The sequence below is a fragment of the Halichoerus grypus genome, chromosome 8, assembly GCF_964656455.1.
Source record: "Halichoerus grypus chromosome 8, mHalGry1.hap1.1, whole genome shotgun sequence".
Lineage (NCBI taxonomy): Eukaryota > Metazoa > Chordata > Mammalia > Carnivora > Phocidae > Halichoerus > Halichoerus grypus.
In genome coordinates this window covers 32,474,971-32,500,065 of record NC_135719.1, presented here as the reverse complement: position 1 = coordinate 32,500,065, position 25,095 = coordinate 32,474,971, and the positions used below count along the sequence as shown (strand labels likewise).

General features: G+C 37.5%; 1 protein-coding gene across 2 annotated transcripts in view; it reads left to right on the top strand.

Moving 5' to 3' along the window:
• GABRB3 (gamma-aminobutyric acid type A receptor subunit beta3) overlaps nucleotides 1–25,095 on the top strand; it is a 248,134-nt gene that overhangs the window by 202,945 nt on the left and 20,094 nt on the right. The window lies entirely within an intron of this gene.

Here is a 25,095-nt window from a genome sequence, read left to right as displayed (position 1 = left end):
GGAAGGAAGGAAGGAAAGGAAGGAAGGAAGGAAGGAAGGAAGGAAGGAAGGAAGGAAGGAAGGAAGGAAGGAAGGAAGGAAAGGAAGGAAGGAAAGAAGGAAAGGAAGGAAGGAAGGAAGGGAGGAAGGAAGGAAGGAAGGGAGGAGAGAAGTGAAGAAGAAGGAGGAGGAAGATCTGAGGAAGTGGTGCTATTCCCCTCCCAGAAGTAAGAGACCTTCTCCCCACTTCTGGAGTAGCAGTCAGCCTTGATGGTCCAAGAAGTTGCCCCACCCTCAGTTAGTGATGCCTCTTGAAACAAGGTCATCTTCTCCTGATACTATCTGGTTAAGGTTACCCTGGCCTGGGTTTCATTGTTGTCTTTATTTCAACTGTCTAAAGACTGAGAAGGTATGTTCTGCTCTCCTGTCTGTCCTTGCTGAGGTTTTCTTAACTTACAACTATATGTATTTTAATTTGTGCACTGCTTTCGTGTTACCTTTGCATTCCTGCTGAGTGCCATATATTGTGATTGAGGTAATAAATAAAAGTGCTTTGTAAATTGTAAAGTATTCTAAAGACCACAAACCCTGGGTTGAAAATGCTAAATAGAGGCAGAGCTGGAACCTCCCATCTTGGCTTTCTCCTGTCAGTATAGGTTGAACAATGACAAGTAGGTCGCAGTTCGCTTTAGTCCTGTGAGGGCATTCATGAAGCCCAGGGAAGGTCTATTCTCTCCAACTGTTGTCTCTGACTGGAATGCCTGTGACCCACAGTCACCTGCCTCCCCTTCACCTGGTCACCTCCAACTCATTCTTTAATTTAGATGTCACTTCCTCTGGGAAGGCTTTTTGATCCTGGCCTACACACCTATACACTGCTAACCCAGGCTCAGTTAAGTGGCTACTCTGCATTCCCATAAGACTGCACTGACCTTCTTCTAGCTCTGCTGTACCTCCCTCCTCACGGATACATCTCCACTAGGAGGGACCTGTCCTGGCCATGGTTTACCCCTAGCTCCTTCCCCACCTTGTGTAATGCCTCACATGTCCTAGGCATGCAGCAATAGTCCCTGGGTAAGTGAACCACGAGTCAAGTGTCAACTTCCCTCCTCTCCACCCCAGCCTCTAAGAACCACTGGGACATGCCAAGTATAGACAAAAGCCTGAATATTTAAGACACCAATCAGGTCCATTTTTATGCAGTGCCACTTTATCCTTTGTTGCAAGAGGTGTGACAAATATCCCTATAATCACTAGAGGCACTCATCTCGCTGGGCAGTAAGATCCAGCAAGTACATAGGCTTATGATTAAGGAATGGTTTCTACAACCAAGAAATGTGCCCTGTGTTGAACTGGATAAAATTATTTTTCTGCTTTTAATACAGGGATTAAAACTTCCACGCTCCAGGTGATATGAGCAAAAGGTCTGCTCAGAACACAAGGGTAGTTTTCTCTCAGTGGAATTAAATGCCCATGGCCTGCCTTGGTCTTGAAAGTCGCTGTTGTGGCCATTAGTGTGCTGCCATGAGGATCCCTTACTGCATTTTCATGCAGCCTCATCAGAAAGCTGGATGAGGTGTGTATGGAGGATGCAGTGCTTCCATAGGAAAATGCAACCACTTAGAATGGCCTTCCTGAATCCTCTACCACAGAACCACTCAGGGGCAACTGTTTTCTAAGTGCAATCTTTGTCTTTCTTTGAAGTATTTATAAGGACGCCTGGGTGGCTCAGTCGGTTAAGCGGCTGCCTTTGGCTCAGGTCATGATCCCAGGGTCCTGGGATCGAGTCCCACATCGGGCTCCTTGCTCAGCAGGGAGCCTGCTTCTCCCTCTCTCTCCCTCTGCTTGTGTTCTCTCTGTCAAATAAATAAAATCTTTAAAAAAATAAAATAAAATAAATAAAAAATAAAAAAAAAATGAAGTATATGGTAGAAAATATCCCAAACACATCTGGAAAAAATAGATACTACAGATGTGGGGGATAATATTTAAACTGTGCATAGAGCCATCAGCCCCTCAGAATGTAGTGCAATGTCTTCTTCCTACCACCTACCAAGTTCTGGCAAGATATAAGCCAAGCGTTCCATATCAGTCAGTTACAAACCTCCAACCTTCAAAGAGGTTTGTATTGTATGTCACTTTATAGTGTATGTCAACTATACTTCAATAGTAACTTTTTTTAAAGAACTTGTAGTTTAAAATTATTCTAATTGGCCTATTCATAAAAAGTGGCATAAGCCTCATTGTTTAAAATTTATTTTAAAATTAAATATTACACTAATTTGTTTTCCTTTCCACAAGTGTTTTGAATTAATGAGATTTTGATCAGTTGACTGGATTGAAGAATTCTGTAGCCTGATAGAATTCTCAAAAAAAGGGTTAATTAAGAACAAATGCTCTGGAGATTTATTTGGACCAGGCAGAGTCCATGATGGAGGATTTATTTTTTTTTATTTTTATTTTTTTTTAAAGATTTTATTCATTTATTTGACAGAGACACAGTGAGAGAGAGGGAACACAAGCAGGGGGAGTGGCAGGCAGAGGGAGAAGCAGGCTTCCCGCCGAGCAGGGAGCCCGATGCGGGGCTCGATCCCAGGACCCTGGGATCATGACCTGAGCCGAAGGCAGACGCTTAATGACTGAGCCACCCAGGTGCCCCCATGATGGAGGATTTAATGTGATTGTTTCCACCTGTACTTCAGCCTGTTGGTAAACATGGGGCAGCCACAAGAGTCTGCAGGACAATGTGCGGAAGCAAGCCTGGTTTTGGGAAGCAAGCAAGGCATATAGAGTACAAAATTTCAGGAGATGTTCATGAATGTTTGTGCTTTACCCTCCTTGCCCTTGTCCTGCCCACTGGGGACTTTGTAGAAAGCCCCTTGCTGGGGTTTCCCATAGGCAGCTATCTTAGTCCATCCCCAGGGTAACATGGGGTTGCAGGCTACAGGGAAGGGAACACACATAAAACCAAGTTATGAATATTCACTCAGCAATTGGCATGAACTAGGTGTGGGGCTTGGCCTGGCATCAAGGAGAGAAACAAGGAGTGTCTGGTCCCCTGGGATTTCTCATTGGCCCTTCATGTTTCAATGATGTTCCCCCTATGATGTCACATAGTCTATTAGTAAAGGAGTGTTTAATGGGAATCAGTATGTACAGAATTTAAAAACACAGACGCTGGAGCCAGACTGTTGGAACCTAAGTCCCAACTGAAACTTTCTAGCAGTGTGACCCAGGGCAACTTATTTAACCACTTTGAAAAAAAGAGATATTAATAATATCTATTTGGTTGGTTTTTGAGAGGATTGTATGAGTTAGTATAAACAAAAAGCCTAGAATAGTACCTACATTAAGCACTGATTAGCTCTCATTAACTAAAATATGTGGGATCAGGAATGAGGCATATTCTGAGGGGTCTGAGAATAGATACTCTAGCAGCTGACCAAATCTTTGCATATTAGAAAATTTATGACATTGTTCTCCTGGACTATTGGGCTCCTAATGGCTTATTGGAGGGTTTTAAGAGTAGGGGTTGTCTTGGATTCATATATGTATCCCAGTGCCTAACCCACTCAGCAGTTTGAAAACTGAATGGTTATTGAATTGAGGAAAGAAAATCTGACAATCATTACTAAGTATGTAGTGAAGTGTAATTGAATAATTTCTGTAAAAGAGATTTTATTAAAAATTAATAATATTATATATTCAAATATTTAATGTACTAAAATATGTATTTTTTTTAAATCCACATAAAACCCCATTGTACCTGGGAGGAAGTGGAGTACACTTTTACCTAGAAAGAGGGAGCTGTGTTCCGTAAGTGTGTTTTAAAGACAATAAAGAAATGACTAAGATCATATCAACAAGTAATTATTCAGTTCCTACCATGATTCAACACTTGGTTTTTGGGAAAAATCAACCCCTTTAAACTTGAGAGAAAATGAAGTAAGACTGCATTACTATAACTTCTAACCACAGCAGCATGCTATATTATAATTTATAACACCTTGTTTTAAACATTTTTCACTAATGTCCATTGGAGGCTGGTAGTGGACAAATAAATTAGCCCAAGTTAAAGTTTAGGAAAACCGATGTTCAAGAATAATAATAATTTCACCAAATTTGCATAGTAAAGCTAGAAAGGATCCTGATTAATCCCCAAGTTTCCTAAGAAATGGGAACCCCAATACATTTTTTGACAATGATTTTAAAAACTAGTCTTTTATGCTTTATTTTAAATGATCATTTTCCATACTTTTACATGTTAATGTTATAAGGGTTCTTACAAAACAGGCAAGTACATAGTTGGGATGACAAATAATGTCCACAGTGCCCGCCTTTAGAGTCTATGCCACTCTCTCTTTGATATGCCTGTACTAATGGGCCGTATGTTCCTGATGAACAGTGCTTTATGCAGGTCTCTAAAAACATATTGGGATTGGAGGCCACCAAATTCCTAATCCAAGGCCCTAAAATTGTTTCATCCAACACCCAGAAATCTTTGGTGTCAGGAATGTGCCTCTGCTTTCCTGCACTTTGCTGCCATATTAGTAGCTGAGCAATACCATTTTCATGAAGCCGTTACCCAGATCCAGACACTTTGATGACTGGCCTTTGCAGCATGGGATTCAGGCTCCTTCACCTTGTTTCCAGGTGTAGCACCAACCTGTCCTCCTCAGTTTAGATCACAAAAGTCCCCAGCATGGAGGCTTCATGATAGTTGTTGCATCTAACTCTTTTTCTCTCCTCCAAGCATATGCTCCCACATTCTGCCCAAAGACTTTTGTTCTGTTACAGCCCCCATTTGATATATTTTCTTCCTGTTTTTCCTGTCCAAATCCAGTACATTTTCAGTGGACAGTTCAAACACCTCCATTTGGCTTTCCTTGAGAGGGTCTGTAAGTTATCTCTTTCCTTTGGAAAACTTTGACTCACACATTGACTGTATCATTCCTTTATCAACTGTCAAACATTATTAATTTCTGTCAAATATTGTTACCCTCATTCTCTTATATGTCAGGTAAGCAATGATGATCTTTTGAATTAATTTATTGGTTCATAGGCAGGTGCTCAAGATTTTCACAAAATGCCCAAACCCCAAATATAGATTGTTCTTGAAAGTCAGAAAAGAGAAAAAAGAAAATAAATTATTCTCATTAGGCTCATTGTATGTCATCCACTATTTCAATCTACTGGATTTCTTAGAAAGCCCTGGATCCATGATAAATAGTCCTTCTTGATCCAGAATTATATTTAAATTTTTATTAAAGTATAGTTGACACACATTGTCACATTAGTTTCAGATGTACAACATAATGACTTGACAACTTGCTCTACATTATGCTATGCTCACCATAACTGTAGCTGCCATCTGTCATCATACAACGCTATTATAATACTATTGACTATATTCCCTGTGCTGTATCTTTCATCCCAGTGACTTATTTACTCCATAACTGGAAGTTTGTACCTCCCACTCTCCTTCAGCCATTTTGTGCATCCCCTACCCCCTTCTCCTCTGGCAACCATTAGTTTGTTCTCTGTACTTAATGTGTCTGTTTCTGCATTGTTCGTTTGTTCATTTGTTTTGTTTTTAGATTCCACATATAAGTGAATCATATGGTATTTGTTTTTCTCTATCTGACTTACCTCACTTAGAATTATATCCTCTAGGTCCATCCAAGTTGTCGTAAATGACAAGATCTCATACTTTTTAATGAATGAGTTTATAAAATTTATAAATGAGTATAAAATTTATAAATGAGTATAAAATTTATAAAATGAGTACTCAGATTCTTTGGCACCTACAATCTATAGGATGAAGCCAAACCTGAAAACATGCATGAGTAAGGCTTTCTAAGAAAAAGGAGGCCGAATTAAAAGGGATACAGAAGGACAAAGAGAAACAATGCAAGGAGGGGGGATCCTCTCCCTCCTGCAACTTGTTACCTAGATATGAGATTACATGGCATTTTCTTTCTGCTTTAACCATTAAAATAAAAAATGTATTTACTATAGTCAGTGTATTTCTATTTAATGTGTCATCTACTTCTGTAAGACCCAGAAGGGATCTATGGTAGAATTTCAGGAAATACTGAAAATGGATTTTTAAAGTAAGTAGAAACTTATATTAGTCTTTGAATTTTTTTTTATTGAAATCTGAAAAGATATTGGCCTTCTATATAAGCGTTTGGGAATAATGTAAGAAATTTTTACTGAACTTAACTTTTAAACCTGCCCTAGATTGATAATCCTTAATCATTTAAAAGTTGGGATCTAGGAAAATTCTCTCAAAAATATTTAACAAAGCAAATGTTATATCATCATAATCTAATTACTGAAATTAAACCAGTGACTCAAGCAGGAATTTCAATGAAGAAAAGATTTTCATTTTTTTAATCCAATTTCTGTTCAAACAAAATAAATATACATGTGTTACTGAAGTATTTGGGATGTGCCAAAAATATCTGGCTGAATGTCCTTAAAGAAAATAGATCCCAATTCATTAAAAAAAATATGTGAGAATTCTAAGTAAATTGTCAAACTCCAGTTTTAAAGACTTCTAAGAGACTCCAATTAAGCAAAACATTCCTAGGAATGGTTAGAATTTTTCTCATGCTTTATTTTTTTATACAGAAGCATAGATTGTTATTTCTTTTTTACTTTAATGATAACTTTTAAAACTTTTCTGTATGAGCACATATAGAATATTACTTAAAATATAAATGTAGAGCTAAGAGAATTATCAGAAAGTGAATAATCTTATAACTGCAATTAGGTCAAAAAGTAGAACCACAAAATCCTCACAATGACTTCTCCTAATTTCCTCACCTCCCTCCTTCTCAAAGGAAACCACTATCTTGTCACAGTATAATTTTGTGTTTTTAAACCTTATTTAATGGGATAATAGAGTTTTAATTAATTTGTGACTGTCTTCTTTAACTGAACATTATGCTTATGAAATCCGTCCATGTCACTGTCGTTCATTTATTTTCATTGCTATACTACTGTGCAAGTATACCACATTTGTTTATCCACTCTACTGCAGATGTAGATTTATGACTAATGCTACTATGAACATTCTTGTACTTGTTTGTGAATATATGCACACGCAAATGTTGAGTGTATACCTGGAAGTGCAATTGTGAATGTTCAAGCTTAATGATTATGCCAAGTTGTTTTCCAAAGTGGTTTTACCAATTCACATTCATACCAGTAATGCACGAGGGTTCCTTTTGCCCCACAACCTTGCTAGCATTTCACATGGAAGTCACTCCTGGGTGTTAGGTGATATTTTTTGGTTTTAACTTCCATTTTCTGAGTACTAGTGAGATGGAGCACCTTTCCTTATTGGTTATTTGGAGATCCTCTTTTGTGAACTACTTGTACAAGTCTTTTTTGTTAATTATCTGTCATTAATTTATTTGAATTATTTATACATTTTAGGTGCAAGCTTGTTATACATTACAGTATGTTACAAAAATGTACTTTTTTACATTGAGACCCACAGTCCACCTGACTTTTGTGAGTGGTGTGAAGTATGGGTCAGGTTTTATTACTTTCTATAACACCATTGCTTTGCAGCAACACATTTGTCATAAATTTTTTTGTATGTGCACAGATCTGCTTTTGGACTTTATATTCTGTACCATGTATTTATTTATCCATCTTTACCTTATCTCATGATAAGTAGATGAAGTGTCTGCTCTAATTCATTTACTATTCTATCGACTTTACTATTTACTATTTACTACTTTACTATTTACTATTAATATTTACTATTGACTTGATTATTTTGGGTCCTTTATTTCCTTATAACTTTTATAATCAGATCATTAATTTTCACCTAGAAAATGGTTTGTCTCTTTATTAGGAATGCCTTAGTTAATTTGGGGAAAAGGCACATTATTATAATTTTTCCCATCTGATATATTTTATCTCCATTTATATAGGTCTTCTTTAATTTGTGGTAATAACATTTTAGGGTTTTTTTTTTTTTTAAAGATTTTATTTATTTATTTGAGAGAAAGAGAATGAGAGAGAGCACATGAGAGGGGGGAGGGTCAGAGGGAGAAGCAGACTCCCTGCAGAGCAGGGAGCCCGATGCGGGACTCGATCCAGGGACTCCAGGATCATGACCTGAGCCGAAGGCAGTCGCTTAACCAACTGAGCCACCCAGGCGCCCAACATTTTAGGGTTTTCTGTATAGAAATCTTGCACATCTTTGTTAAACTTTTCTAAATGTTTGATATTTTCTGGTGTGATTATAGATGGTAAAAATTTTTAACATTATTTCTTGTTTGTTGCTAATATATAAGAACACAATGATTTATGATTAAACAACCTTGCTAAAGTATTTATTACTTCTGATAATTTATCTGGAATGGTCTTTTTATCTCTTCCCAAACACTGCAGAGACCTTTGTGCATCTTAAATTGACATTTTCTCATTCTGACTTATATATGCTATTGTCATTATATTGTCATTACAATTTTATACATATTTACAACACTGCATGATACTTTTATTGTTGTTAAATGTTCACTTAGATATAATTATAAATGTCCTCTTTTCTTTGTTATTCATTCTTTCTTTTATCTCCAAGTCACTATCTGTGAATGTTTCCTTCTGCCCAAAGAAATATTTTTTTTTCCTAAAAAACATTTTAAAAATATTTTCTTTAGCCTGAGTCTCCTGGTCACAAATTTCTTCTAGTTTTTTTTTTTTTTTAAACTGTTTATGACCTTATGTCACATATTCTTGTATGATGGTTCTAGAAATTTACGTTGGCATTTTTTTTTCTTTTCCACTTGAAGATATTATTTCATTGTATCTGGCTTCCATTCTTTCTATTGAGAAGACCCTTGTTGATCTAATTGGTGCTCTGAGATTAATCTGTTTTTTCTTCCCCCTCTAGGAATTTTTTATTATTTTTTTCTCTCTTTTTTTTTTATTTCATTGATATTTATGATATAACAAGATATGGTTTTCTCTGTAACTGGAGTTTGTAGATCTTCCTGAATCTTTGGCTTGAGGTCTTCTAGTACTTTTGGAGCATTCTCAGCCATCATTGCCTTTGCTCTATTCTCTCCTCCATTTTTATTCTAGGATTCCAATTTTAATTCCAATTTTACAATTCCAACATTGGATCTTCCCACTATATCTTCTACATATCTCACTTTCCCTTTTGAAATTTTCATTTTATTTTCTCTTCCTGCTTCACTCTGGAATTTTCTTCTGACTTATCTTTCAGTCCAACAGTTTTCTCTTTGTATGTGTTTAATCTGCTATTATTATCCATGGGGAAATTGTGGACATAATTCAAAGTGTATGATGATGTTTTCTTTCTTCAGAGAGGATCTACTATGCTTAGCTCTGTCAGGCAGCTAGAGGCATTAGCAATCCATGACAGGTAATTCTGAGTTCAGATCCAGTCCTTGTGTATGTGTTAATCCTTCTGGTTTATCTTTACTTCTTGGACAGAACTCTTTGGAATCCCTACTTGATGTGCTCTGCCCTAGTGTCTGCTCTTTTAGTCCATGAATCTGTCAAATGTCCTACCCAACCTCTCATCTTTTCCTTCTAGAAAGTATATGTTTCAGCTACCTGAAATGTGGCTCACTTCTCTGTTTCTTTTTTCTCCCAGATCTTGGCCCAGATTTTTACTGGCTTGCTATTTCTCCAGTGTCTTCAGGGAGATGTATTTAAATTTTGTCCATTTTCCTCAAGTTGTTTCCAGTGGAAGTGTTACCTATTCTATAATACTCAAACACCATTAGTTTTTTTTCTACTACTCTTTATTTTTTCAGAAAAAAAGTACACTTCTTTCAATATTTAATTCTTACTTAGTTTGGTCTATTAATACATGAGAGTAAAAAAGAAAAAAAATTAGGATACATTTTGCATTCACATTTTCAAAATATAATTCTGTATTTTTCCAATAACATTATATAGAGGAAACACTTATTCCAAGTGCTGTAAAGCTCAAAGGAGATCTACGTCTTTGGTTGTAACAATAAAAAGCTGTGGGGGGGGGGGCGGAGCAAGATGGCGGAGGAGTAGGAGACCTGGATTTCGTCTCCTCTCAGGAATTCAGCTGGATAGGGATCAAACCATTCTGAACACCTACAAACTCAACAGGAGATCGAAGAAAAGAATAGCAACAACTCTCTGAACAGAAAAGCGACCACTTTCTGGAAGGTAGGACGTGCGGAGAAGTGAATCCGAGGCGATATTCGGGAGGATAGACGGCGGGGGAGGGGCCTCCATCGGCCGCTTCTGGCAAGTGATAGAGCCACGGAGCACAAAATCGGAACTTTTAGAAGTCGGCTCTGCTGAGGGACGTCACTCTGGTGGCTAAGTGGGGGGTGGAAACCTCGCGGGACAGTGTGGTCTCAGGACCCTCGGGGTCACAGAAAGACCGGGGGTGCCTGAGTGCGGCACAGCTCCCAGGTATCGGAGCAGGGAAGCCGGCTGCAGAGACGGAGCCCAGGCGCGGGCTCTCAGCTCGGGGTTGCCATAAACCGTGATCCGCGGCACAGTCAGGCCACTGCTCCTCCAGCAGGGACCCAACAAGCGGCAGATCCGGGGAGACTCACCTTCTTCCCCCGGGAGGAGAGGTGCGGGAGTGCACGGCAGGGATCTGCTGGGCTTGGAGACTCCACCCGGGGTCGGGTGCCAGAGATAGAAACGCGCGGTCACAGGCCGGGGAGCACGGAGTGCGGCCGGAGACCGGGGAGACGGGAGTGGACTGACTGCTTTTCTCTGGGGACTCACTGAGGAGCGGGACCCGAGTTCTCGGCTCCTCCGGGGCGGAGATTGGGAGGCCACCATTTTCACTCTCCACCTCCAAAGCTGTACGGAAAGCTTGCAGGGAACAAAAGCTCCGGAGAGCAAACCCGAGCAGATTACTTAGCCCGGACCGGGCAAGGGCGGGGCAATTCCGCCTCCGGCAAAGACATTTGGGAACCACGGCAACAGGCCCCTCCTCCAGAAGATCAGCGGGAAGAACCAGCCAAGACCAAGTTTACCAATCAGTGAGAACGGCAGAACTCCAGCACCAGGGGAATACTCATATAGAATCCATGGCTTTTTTCCCATGATTCTTTAGTCTTTCAAAGTTAGTTTTTTTTTTTTTTTTGAGTTTTTCTTTTTCCCTTTTTCAACCAACATCTTATCAATCCCTTTTTTAAAAAAACATTTTTATTTTTCATTTTTAGAGTCATATTCTATCCCTTCATAGTAGTTACCCGTATTTTTGGCATATATATATAAGTTGTTCTCTCTTTAAAATTTTGAGATAGTTTCTTCTAACAGATCAAAATATACTCTAAATCTCTAGTGTATGTTTTTTTTCTACTCCCCTGCCTGATCACATTCTCTCCCTTTTTTCTTTCTTTTTTTTTTTTTTAAATCCTCTTCTTTCTTTTTTCAAAGAACTTATCAATTCCTTTTATAAAATTTTTTATAATTTCCATCTTTACAGTCATATTCCACCCCTCATCATATCAACCCTTATTTTTGTACTTATATAAGTTTTTCTTTCTTTAAAATTTTGGGAGGCACTTTCTTTTAACAGATCAAAATACACCCAAAATCTAGTGTGTGGCACTGATCTATATACCAGCCTGATCATATTTGATCACATTCTGTTTTTGTCTTGTTTTGTTCTGTTTTTGTTTGTTTTTATCTTTATCTTTATCTTTTCTTTTTTCTTTTTTTCTTTCTTTTTCTTTTTTCTCTCTTTCCCTTTCTTTTCCCACTGCTTCAGGTCTTTTCTGATTTGTTTAGAGTATATTTTCTGGGGACGTTGTTACCCTGCTAGCATTTTGTACTCTCATTAATCTATTCTCCTCTGCACAAAATGACAAGACGGAAAAAATCACCTCAACAAAAAGAACAAGAGGTAGTACCAACTGCCAGGGACCTACTCAATACGGACATTAGTATGATGTCAGATCTAGAGTTCAGAATCATCACTTTAAAGATACTAGCTGGGCTTGAAAAAAGCATGTAAGTTATTAGAGAAACCCTTTCTGGAGAAGTAAAAGAACTAAAATCCAACCAAGTCGAAATCAAAAAGGCTATTAATGAGGTGCAATCAAATATGGGGGCACTAACTGCTAGGATAAATGAGGCAGAAGAGAGAATCAGTGATAGAGAAGACCAAATGATGGAAAATAAAGAAGCTGAGAAAAAGAGAGATAAACAACTACTGGATCACGAGGGCAGAATTTGAGAGATAAACGATACCATAAGACGAAACACCATTAGAATAATTGGGATCCCAGAAGAAGAAGAAAGAGAGAGAGGGGCAGAAGGTATAATGGAGCAAATTATAGCAGAGAACTTCCCTAATTTGGGGAAGGAAACAGGCATCAAAATCCAGGAAGCACAGAGAACCCCTCTCAAAATCAATAAAAATAGGTCAACACCCCGACATCTAATAGTAAAACTTACGAGTCTCAGAGACAAAGAGAAAATCCTGAAAGCAGCTCGAGAGAAGAGATATGTAACCTACAATGGTAGAAACATTAGATTGGCAACAGACTTATCCACAGAGACCTGGCAGACCAGAAAGGACTGGCAGGACATATTCAGAGCACTAAATGAGAAAAATATGGAGCCAAGAATACTATATCCAGCTAGGCTGTCATTGAAAATTGAAGGAGAGATAAAAAGCTTCCAGGACAAACAAAAACTAAAGGAATTTGCAAACACGAAACCAGCCCTACAAGAAATCTTGAAAGGGGTCCTCTAAGCAAAGAGAGAGCCTAAAAGCAACATAGACCAGAAAGGAACACAAACAATAGACAGTAACAGTCACTTTACAGGCAATACAATGGCACTAAATTCCTATCTTTCAATAGTTACCCTGAATGTAAATGGGCTAAATGCCCCAATCAAAAGACACAGGCTATCAGATTGGATTAAAAAACAAGACCCATCGATATGCTGTCTGCAAGAGACTCATTGTAGACCCAAAGACACCCCCAGATTGAAAGTGAGGGGGTGGAAAACCATTTACCATGCTAATGGACACCAAAAGAAAGCTGGGGTGGCAATCCTTATATCAGACAAATTAGATTTTAAACCAAAGACTGTAATAAGAGATGAGGAAGGACACTATATCCTACTTAAAGGGTCTATCCAACAAGAAGATCTAACAATTGTAAATATCTATGCCCCTAACATGGGAGCAGCCAATTATATAAGGCAATTAATAACAAAAGCAAAGAAACACATCGACAACAATAAAATAATAGTGGGGGACTTTAACACCCCCCTCACTGAAATGGACAGATCATCTAAGCAAAAGATCAACAAGGAAATAAAGACTTAAAATGACACACTGGACCAAATGGACTTCACAGACATATTCAGAACATTGCATCCCAAAGCAACGGAATACACATTCTTCTCTAGTGCCCATGGAACATTCTTCAGAATAGATCACATCCTAGGTCATAAATCAGGTCTCAACCGGTACCAGAAGATTGGGATCATCCCCTGCATATTTTCAGACCACAATGCTTTGAAACTAGAACTCAATCACAAGAGGAAAGTCGGAAAGAACTCAAATATATGGAGGCTAAACAGCATCCTACTGAAGAATGAATGGGTCAACCAGGAAATTAAAGAAGAATTAAAAAAATTCATGGGAACCAATGAAAATGAAAACACAACTATTCAAAATCTTTGGGATACAGCAAAGGCAGTCCTGACAGGAAAGTATATAGCAATACAAGTCTTTCTCAAGAAACAAGAAAGGTCTCAAGTACACAACCTAACCCTACACCTAAAGGAGCTGGAGAAAGAACAGCAAATAAAGCCTAAACCCAGCAGGAGAAGAGAAATAATAAAGATCAGAGCAGAAATCAATGAAATAGAAACCAAAAGAACAGTAGAACAGATCAACAAAACTAGGAGCTGGTTCTTCGAAAGAATTAACAAGATTGATAAGCCCCTGGCCAGACTTATCAAAAAGAAAAGAGAAATGACCCAAATCAACAAAATCATGAATGAAAGAGGAGAAATCACAACCAACACCAAAGAAATACAAACAATTATAAGAACATATTATGAGCAACTCTATGCCAGCAAATTAGATAACCTGGAAGAAATGGATGCATTCCTAGAGATGTATCAACTACCAAAACTGAACCAGGAAGAAATAGAAAACCTGAACAGACCTATAAGCACTAAGGAAATTGAAGCAGTCATCAAAAATCTCCCAAAACACAAAAGCCCAGGGCAGATGGCTTCCCAGGGGAATTCTACCAAACATTTCAAGAAGAATTAATACCTATCCTTCTGAAACTGTTCCAAAAAATCGAAATGGAAGGAAAACTTCCAAACTCGTTTTATGAGGCCAGCATTACCTTGATCCCCAAACCAGACAAAGACCCCATCCAAAAGGAGAATTACAGACCAATATCCCTGATGAACATGGATGCAAAAATTCTCACCAAAATACTAGCCAATAGGATCCAACAGTACATTAAAAGGATTATTCACCACGACCAAGTCGGATTTATCCCTGGGCTGCAAGGTTGGTTCAACATCCGCAAATCAATCAACGTGATACAATACATTAACAAAAGAAAGAACAAGAATCATATGATCCTCTCAATAGATGCAGAAAAAGCATTTGACAAAGTACAGCATCCTTTCTTGATCAAAACTCTTCAGAGTATAGGCATAGAGGGTACATACCTCAATATCATAAAAGCCATCTATGAAAAACCTACAGCGAATATCATTCTCAATGGGGAAAAACTGAGAGCTTTCCCCCTAAGGTCAGGAACGCAGCAGGGATGTCCACTATCACCACTGCTATTCAACATAGTATTGGAAGTCCTAGCCACAGCAATCAGACAACAAAAAGAAATCAAAGGCATCCAAATCGGCAAAGAAGAAGTCAAACTCTCACTCTTTGCAGATGATATGATACTTTATGTGGAAAATCCCAAAGACTCCACCCCAAAACTGCTAGAACTCATACAGGAATTCAGTCAAGTGGCAGGATATAAAATCAATGCACAGAAGTCAGTGGCATTCCTATACACCAACAACAAGTCAGAAGAAAGAGAAATTAAGGAGTCGATCCCATTTACAATTGCACCCAAAACTACAAGATACCTAGGAATAAATCTAACCAAAGAGGCAAAGGATCTGTACTCAGAAAACTATAAAATACTCATGAAAGAAATTGAGGAAGACACAAAGAAATGGAAAAACGTTCCATGCACATGGATTGGAAGAACAAATATTGTGAAGATGTCAATCCTACCTAGAGCAATCTACACATTCAATGCAATCCCCATCAAAATATCATCCACATTTTTCAAAGAAATGGAACAAATAATCCTAAAATTTGTATGGAACCAGAAAAGACCCCGCATAGCCAGAGGAATGTTGAAAAAGAAAAGTAAAGCTGGCGGCATCACAATTCCGGACTTCCAGCTCTACTACAAAGCTGTCATCATCAAGACAGTATGGTACTGGCACAAAAACAGGCACATAGATCAATGGAACAGAATAGAGAGCCCAGAAATGGACCCTCAACTCTATGGTCAACTAATCTTTGACAAAGCAGGAAAGAATGTCCAATGGAAAAAAGAGTCTCTTCAACAAATGGTGTTGGGAAAATTGGACAGCCACATGCAGAAGAATGAAACTGGACCATTTCCTTACACCACACACAAAAATAGACTCCAAATGGTTGAAAGACCTCAATGTGAGACAGGAGTCCATCGAAATCCTAAAGGAGAACACAGGCAGCAACCTCTTCGACCTCAGCCGCAGCAACTTCTTCCTAGAAACATCGCCAAAGGCAAGGGAAGCAAGGGCAAAAATGAACTATTGGGACTTCATCAAGATAAAAAGCTTTTGCAAAGCAAAGGAAACAGTCAACAAAACCAAAAGACAACTGACAGAATGGGAGAAGATATTTGCAAATGACATATCAGATAAAGGGCTAGTATCCAAAATCTATAAAGAACTCATCAAACTCAACACCCAAAGAACAAAGAATCCAATCAAGAAATGGGCAGAAGACATGAACAGACATTTTTCCAAAGAAGACATCCAAATGGCCAACAGACACATGAAAAAGTGTTCAATATCGCTCGGCATCAGGGAAATCCAAATCAAAACCTCAATGAGATACCACGTCACACCAGTCAGAATGGCTAAAATTAACAAGTCAGGAAATGACAGATGTTGGCGGGGATGTGGAGAAAGGGGAACCCTCCTACACTGTTGGTGGGAATGCAAGCTGGTGCAGCCACTCTGGAAAACAGTATGGAGGTTCCTCAAAAAGTTGAAAATAGAGCTACCATATGATCCAGCAATTGCACTACTGGGTATTTACCCCAAAGATACAAAAGTAGGGATCCGAAAGGGTACGTGCACCCCGATGTTTATAGCAGCAATGTCCACAATAGCCAAACTGTGGAAAGAGCCAAGATGTCCATCAACAGATGAATGGATAAAGAAGATGTGGTACATATATACAATGGAATATTATGCAGCCATCAAAAGGAATGAGATCTTGCCATTTGCAACGACGTGGATGGAACTGGAGGGTATTATGCTGAGCGAAATAAGTCAAACAGAGAAAGACATGTATCATATGACCTCACTGATATGAGGAATTCTTAATCTCAGGAAACAAACTAAGGGTTGCTGGAGTGGGGGGTGGGGTGGGAGGGATGGGGTGACTTGGTGATGGACATTGGGGAGGGTATGTGCTCTGGTAAGCGCTGTGAATTGTGCAAGACTGTTGAATCTCAGATCTGTACCTCTGAAACAAATAATGCAATATATGTTAAGAAAGAAAAAAAGAAGAAGAAGAATGTAGCAGGAGGGGAAGAATGAAGGGGGGGAAATCGGAAGGGGAGAAGAACCATGAGAGACGATGGACTCTGAAAAACAAACTGAGGGTTCTAGAGGGGAGGGGGGTGGGAGGATGGGTTAGCCTGGTGATGGGTATTGAGGAGGGCACGTTCTGCATGGAGCACTGGGTGTTATGCACAAATAATGAATCATGGAACACTATATCTAAAACTAATGATGTAATGTATGGGGATTAACATAACAATAAAAAAATAAAAAAAACAATAAAAAGCTGTGAAAAAAAAAAAACAAGCAAAGCACTTGAATAGCAGTTGGTAAGGGAGTCAGGTTAAAAGAAATACTGCATTAAATTCATTTCAATAAATATATCTAGCTAATAATCAAAGAGCTCCTTAAATATCACTCTGGACACAGGATCACCAGATTGAGACTTCATCTTTTGTATTGATCTTGAATGCATATTCTGCTGACCAGCAAAATTTGGGATGTATTTTTTGTTTTTGCCAAATCTGAAATTTACTCCTAACTTTTTAGTTTTGTGTGAGCTAAAAGACTGAAGTTTTTGCTAGATACATGAAAAACAGATTATTTAATATGCTTCTTTAATTATGTGGTGTTTTTATTTCTCTTCCCTTTTTTTTTTTTCTGGAGTACATTTGGACTGATATCTTCTGGCTTTATTTCAAAATACTTCTGCCAAGATTAGAAGAAAGAAAAAGAAGTATACCAAAATGAATGATAATGAAACATTTCTGTTAAGATATGTGAATTTTCTATTTTTCAAAAATCAATTTTCAAAAAACTATTTTGCTTTTCATTTATGATTATGACAAATTGCAAGTGTTTTTAAAGTCTGCATGTCACACTGTTAATACATTCATTTAATTTTCTCTAAAGTCCATTTGTGAACTCCATGCTTTAGTAAACTAAAGCCCTGTGATCAAATAATTGTCCATTGGGTCTATAAATAACATCTACTATAGGTCTAGAAAAAGTATTATATGAAATGTTAAAAGGAATTTTCATCTCTATCTTATTTATAATGTAATTTAATCTTAAATTCTAGAGACAAATTCCCATTCTTTTTTCCCCCATTGACTTTTGTTAGAAGGATCCTAAGAGACAATTCATCTGTATTTCCCAGCCAAGTGCTAATCCTTCAATCCAAAATGGTGGGCCCAGAGCAAGCTTACTCTCAGTGCTAAATGAGAGTTTAGCTATCACAACTTGTTGCTATGAAATCATTTTCCTTTAAGGGCTCCTGACCTATGAAATATGTCTCACTACAGAAGCCAGATTTCTTCAGAAATTCATTGCCCCACATCTCCTCTGCAAAAGTAATTCTCGACTACCTTTATCTTTTGGAATTACTTTTTAAACCTCTAGCACATTTTTTTTAAAATGCTCAATGGTAAAACCTCTTAGATTATAGAATCCTGAACACAGAGGCATCAGAGAGGAAGAAAGGGAAAGAAAGAAGCAACTTGTATTTATCGAATGTGTATTTGGGGCCAGATAGTATGCTTGTTACTTGATATAAATTAAGCTATTTAATTTCCAGTAAAATACAATAGTAGGTATTCTTTTTTTCTTTATAATAGATTTATCAAAATACAATTTAGATACCATACAGTTCACCCATTTAAATTATACAATTCAGTGGTTTTAATGTATTTCCATAGCTGTATAATCATGACTGTATTCACTTTCAGAATATTTTTATCAACTCAAAAAGAAACCCTGTACCCATTAGCAGGCACTCCCCATTTCCCCCAGCTCAATTCTCCTAATCCTGGGCAATCACTAATCTAATTTCTGCTTCTATGTATTTGCCTTTTCTGTGTACTTTATATAAGTAGAATCGTACAGTATATGGTCCTTTTGTGACTGGCTTCTTTCACTTAACATGGTGTTTTCAAGGTTCATCCATGTTGCAGCATATATCAATACCTCATTTCTTTTTATTGCTGAATAGCATTCCATTGTATGAATATATCATATTTCATTTAACTACTCATCAGTTGATGAACATTGTGCTGTTTCCACCTTTTGGGTATTAGGAATAAGGCTGCTCTGAACATTCATGTACAAGTTTTTCTGTAGATATATTTTCATTTCTCATAGGCATGTACGTAGGATTGGAATTATTGGGTCATTTGGTAACTAACTATATTTAACTCTTTTGAAGAACTGCCATACTGTTTTCCAAAGTGATGGCACCATTTAACATTCCCACAAGAAGTACATGAAGGTTCTAATTTCTCCACATCCTCACCAACATTTGCTATTGTCTTTTCTTAAATTGAAATATAGTTGTCACACAATTTTATATTAGTTTCAGGTGTACAACATAGTGATTCCACAACTCAATACGTTATACTGTGATCACTAAATGTGTAGCTACCATCTGTCACCATACAACTGTTTCAATACCATTGACTATATTCCCTATGCTGAACCTTTCATCTCCATTATTTATTCATTCCATAGTGGGAGCCTGTATCTCCCACTCCCCTTCACCCATTTTGCCCATTCACCACACTTTTCCCCTCTGGCAACCACCAGCTTGTTCTCTGTGTTTATGGATCTGTTTCTGCATTGTTTGTTTATTTGTTTATTCATTTATTTGTTTTTTTTAGATACCACATATAAGTGAAATCATACAGTATTTGTCTTTCTCTGTCTGACTTATTTTTACTTAGCATAATATTATCTAAGTCCATCCATGTTGTCATAAATGGCAAGATCTTATTCTTTTTTCTTGTTGAGTAATATTCCTGTGTGTGTGTGTGTGTGTGTAAGCCACATCTTCTTTATCCATTCAACTATCAATGGACACTTAGGTCACTTTTTGGTTATTGTAAATAATGTTGCACAGGCATTCATATATCTTTTTGAATTAGTATTTTTATATTATTAGTATTATTAGTATTGGGTAAATACCGAGTAGTGGAATTACCAAGTAGTATAGTATTTCTATATCTATCTTTTTTCATTGTAGTCATCCTAGTGAGTATGAAGTGGTATCTCATTGTGGTTTTGATTTGCATTTCCCCTAATAAGTAATAATGTTGAGCATGTTTTTATGTTCTTATTGGACACTTTCTTCTTTGGAGAAATGTCTATTCAAGTCCTTTGTCCATTTTTAAATTGGGTTGTGTTTTTTTGTAAACCTTCTTTATATAGTCTAGATACAAGATCCATATCAGATATATGATTTGTGAATATTTTCTTCCTTTCTGCGGGTTGTCTTTTTTTTTTTTAAGATTTTTATTTATTTATTTGACAGAGAGAGACACAGCGAGAGAGGGAACACAAGCAGGGGGAGTAGGAGAGGGAGAAACAGGCTTCCCGCGGAACAGGGAGCCCGATGCCGGGCTGGATCCCAGGACGCTGGGATCATGACCTGCCGAAAGCAGATGCTTAACGACTGAGCCACCCAGGTGCCCCTGCAGGTTGTCTTTTTATTTGCTTGGTGGTTTCCTTTGCGGGTTAATAGTCTATAATTCTGATGAAGTATAAAATCTTTTTCTTTTTTCACTTGTGATATTCTTGTCCTATTTCAACACAAGAAAACTGAGGGTCTAATAGGACAGTCAGTTCCCAAAGGAATAAACCATGAGGCTGAAACTAGATCCTTTAGACACCCCCTCTCTTTGCTTCACAGTCATGTGATACAACATTCTGGTTTTATTGTGGAGAATCAGAAGGAGAATCATTGCCTATTGAAACAATCTGAAAACAACTTTTTGAGCTCCTGTCCTATTTTTCTTCTTTCTTTCCATGCTATTTCATATATATCCTTCCCTTCATGGATTTTTTGAACATAAAATAATTAAGGGGACTTGTAAAGGGAGCAAGAAAATTACTAACACTATTTTGAATTTTAGGTTATGTTATAATGTGGAAAAGTAGATTATAAATGAATGAGCCCAGCATGATGAGACAGGCCATGCCGACAAAAACCCAAGAGCATCACTGAGAGCTCACAAAGCTTCTTAGGCAATGGTGGGAGAACCTCTCACAGTGGCCACCTTAAAGAGGGAGAAGCACATGTGTATAGGTCAGCTCTGCCGCAATTGCTAAAATAGTTTATTACTTTATGGACACATTTGAGTGGCTCTTTCCCTCCACAAAGGTGACACAATACTCTGTCCACATTTTTTATGAGTTCTTCAACAATATTAATGCTTTAGAGAGCAATATTAATTTAGGCTAGATTAAATATCCAGAGCCTTGTTTTTGGCATAACTTTTAGTGCATCTAGGGAGAAAAGGTTGAGATCAGCATCTTTGTTAGGTAATTTTGCCAAGGAAGCTCTGAACTGGAACAATGCACTTGTGTTCAGGGACTGTTCCTCTGTCTGTTGGCTCAGCACCTACTTGGGAACCTGACCACATCTGCATTGGCACACAGGCTTTAGGGCTTCTGTGCCTTTCTGTTGTAATTTTTAAGCTTCTATTGCTGTTTTGAAGGCTATATCTTTCTGTAGCTGACTCATTACTTCTCAACTTCATTAACCATTAGCTATGATCATGTGGGGAGTTTTCCCATAGATACAGCATACATTATGGCATTTGCCCTGCAGTGTAAGGACTTTGTCTAACAGAGCTACAAGAAGACTTTTATGTGCTCTTTAGGATGCATATCAAATGGCAAAGGCCTTAGCCTAGAACATGTCTCAACATCTCTGAGAATTCTTGTGTTTATTAACATTCTGAGGTCTCTTTCTCATGGCATATTGAAAGGCTTTTCTTCATTTGGCCCAGCTGAGTCTTACCTTGAAGGCTTTCCTGACTGAAAAAAAATTTTATCCAACCAGGAATAGTATTTCAGTTCAGATGCCATGAAACCTCTCTTGCATCACCAGCTCTCATGCTCTAAAATATTTTTGTATCTCCAGCGTGGCTCTTACCTCTGTTTACCAAGGTCAGTCTGTATGAGTCTCTCTGACATGGATTAATTGGAGCTAGTTGAGAGTGTAGACCCTCTTCTTTTTCATCTTTGTTGTCTGCTCCATTCACCATTCCCACATCTGAATTATGAGACTAGAATGGAGAGGGCATATGGTGAGTGCCTAATACTTGTTTTGATTTGAAGTGGCACTTCAATTTCGACAAGTAGAATATATTTACTGGACAAATACATAAGAAAATGGTATGTTTCTTAATTTTCTAAGTTCTGTATTATGAATTTTGTGTTATTCTAAGTTTTGTGTTATATCTTGGCAAATTTTCAGAGATTCAGGTATTTTTGAAATCAGATTAGTATTCCCTTCCTCAAGGTCTATAATGATCTTCTAAATGTTTGACTATGCATTCATGTCATTAGCCTCCATGTTATAGGGACAAGAATTCCCAACAGCCTCAATTGTACTTCATTACTTAAGTATTGATATTTGCCTCTGTTGGGAATGGTTTCCCTGAAGAAGGTATACTTCGGGAAATATTAGGAAAGTTGACTTAAAAATGGAAAGTTGAGGAATATGGTAGATTAATTTTTTACTCAAAAAATATCTGTTGCTCGCCGCTGGGAGGGGACTAAACTGTTCTCCAGTGACATAAGGATTGACAGTAAGATTTGCTTTAGACAAGGAAATGTGAGGGCAGCTGAGTGTAGCACTTCTACCACAATATCCAGCAGTGCTCCAGATACAGCATAAGTGGATATGTAGCACAAGAAAAAAAAAATCCTTGTTGTCAGCTGCAGAGACCTGGGGGGGCCTTTTGTTATTGCAACATAAGTCAACTTATCCTGATGAATACAGAAACTATTGTAAGTATAGTTGATATAGTGAGACATATCTGAAACAAGAGAAAAGTGATAAGTGATAAGTAAAGCATGAGATTGTCATGAAATTGCAAACTACGATCCAACATTGAAGTTACTTCAGTAAAGATATTGAAGTTGCTGTGGGATTTCAAACTAAGATTCAATAAAGATTGAATCTTTTGAGTATTACACTTGTTAGAAAGTCACATAACTAAACCAAATACTCCTGTTTTCATGCAAACAGATGTATTTGTTGATAACCTATGATAGTTTAGACATTTACCTAGGCATCACAGTATATGAAAAATACATCACTTCACAAACTCTGCCTTGGGGACTGTAGAATGTACTAAGGAAGATCTTGCCTTGTTAAATAGTAATAATTTTAATGAAAAAGAAAATGACTCAAGAAGGTAATGACTTCTATTTGGAGGAAAGAAGAAAGGATTCATGGAAGATGTGGCATTTGACCAAGGTTTTGGAGTGTGGATAAGGAAAGACATTTCTTAAGGAGGGAAAAGTATGCGTGAATCAGCAGGGGCAAGAAATATGGACAATTATTTTGAGGCAGTGAGGACACTCTTTGGGCTAGAAAATGGTCTGTTTAATGAAGAGACATAGTAGAAAATAAAACTGAAGTTAATTTGGGAAAACATTTTGGAGACACTAAAATTCCCAGATGCATATTTGGACCTTTATAGAAAGCAGTGAGCCATAGAAGATTTTGAGTATGGGTTGACAGTGAGTGTCCATGCTGTGCTTCAGGAATGTGTGGATGGATCATAGGGCCAGGGATTTGGAGATGGGAAAGCCTACAATGAGGCTCTGACCTGGCTCAATGGCACATCATGCCAATGATCCACATATACATAAAATGTAATATAAAACAATAATAGAATCTATCAAACCTATGTCAAGGAAATTTTATTCCACTGATGGTGTTGGGAGGATTGGTTAGCTGTTTGGGGAATAAAAATCAATGTACATGTACACTTCACATTGAACACTGAAATAATTACCAACCTTAAAAGTAGGTTTGTGGTTAAACTTCTATTGTGAACTTACCTAAGCCTAAAAACAAGTTTTAAAAATAACAAGGAAAAAAGAATGGATAAATTCTATATACAAAAAATTTAAGTATTTATATGTCCCCCACTCAAATCCATTACAAGTTTTAAAACAAACAACTGTGAAAATGCTTGCAGACAATACAAACAAGGATTAGTATCAAAAGAACTTAAATGAATACGTGAAAACAATAAGAGGAACAAAAAATGAGAAAAATGAATAAATAGTATAATCAGATCATTTATGAGCTTAAATACAGAGAAAAAAACAGATATTTAGGAAGTATGCAGTTAAAGAAATTGATTGGAAAGGAAAATTTTTCCCAAAGAAATTAGCAAAAGTTATTTTTAAGAAATATTATGGAACATTGTCATGTTTACAAGGTGAGATAGACAATTCTATAAAGTGCTCATAGTGATGTGTATACTGGCATGATTCTTAGGCAAAGTAATTTGGCAATAAGTATCAAAAGCCTAAACATTGGCCCAGCAATTCCTCTTTTGGCATATTCATCCTAAGGAAATAAGTCCAAATATAGAAAAGGACTACTCAAGTATATTCTTAAGAATATTATTTATAGTTTTGTAAAAATGGAAATAACCTAAATTTGTAGCATTCAGGAAAATGTATTTATAAACTAGAGTACATATGTATATATTTGAAGGAAAATTTGGAAGAATTTTAAATTGTATTTACAAATAATTTGAATAAGTATGAAAATGTTTATGCTCTGATGACAGTATGCTATATGCATTTGATCAGAGCTATGTAAAAGAAATTCTACATACACACAAAAACGACTGGAAGAAACTTCACAGATTGTCAGCCTTTAGGTGCTAAGTCTCTTAGGTGGCTTCTTTTCTCCTTTATATAATTCTGACTGAAAATAGTTGATACCAAATTAGAACCCTGGAGATAAGTCTTCATCTTCGACATAGAACTAATAGTCGTATGAGTAAATCAGGCGGCTAAAGAAAAGAATGTAGGGACAAACACAGAAGGCATGGAATGAAGTCTGGAAAATGCATATATTTGGGTGCAGGAAGAGAGTAGTAGCTTGTCAGTCTTGGAGTAGAAGGAGGTCAAGAGAAGCAAGGTACAGTGATCTCAGGAAGGGAGCACCGTCCATCAGTGATGGTGGGAGGGAAAGAGGCAAGGAAGTTGGTGATTAGCAAAGATCATTGAGTTTTCACTGGTTGTCCTTCCAGCAGCTTCACTAGACTCTAGATCAGGAGCTGGGAGGTTTGGGACTGATACAGCGGACAGTTGAAGTGGACAGGAAGAAATGGAGACTACCCTTGCTTTGCTCTAAGAAAAGCAAAATAAAACAGAGCTGGCAAATATAAAACAAAATGTGACATAATCAGTGGGCGATTTTCTTACCTTGTGATGGTGGGGTTCCAAAAGTGTCCTAAG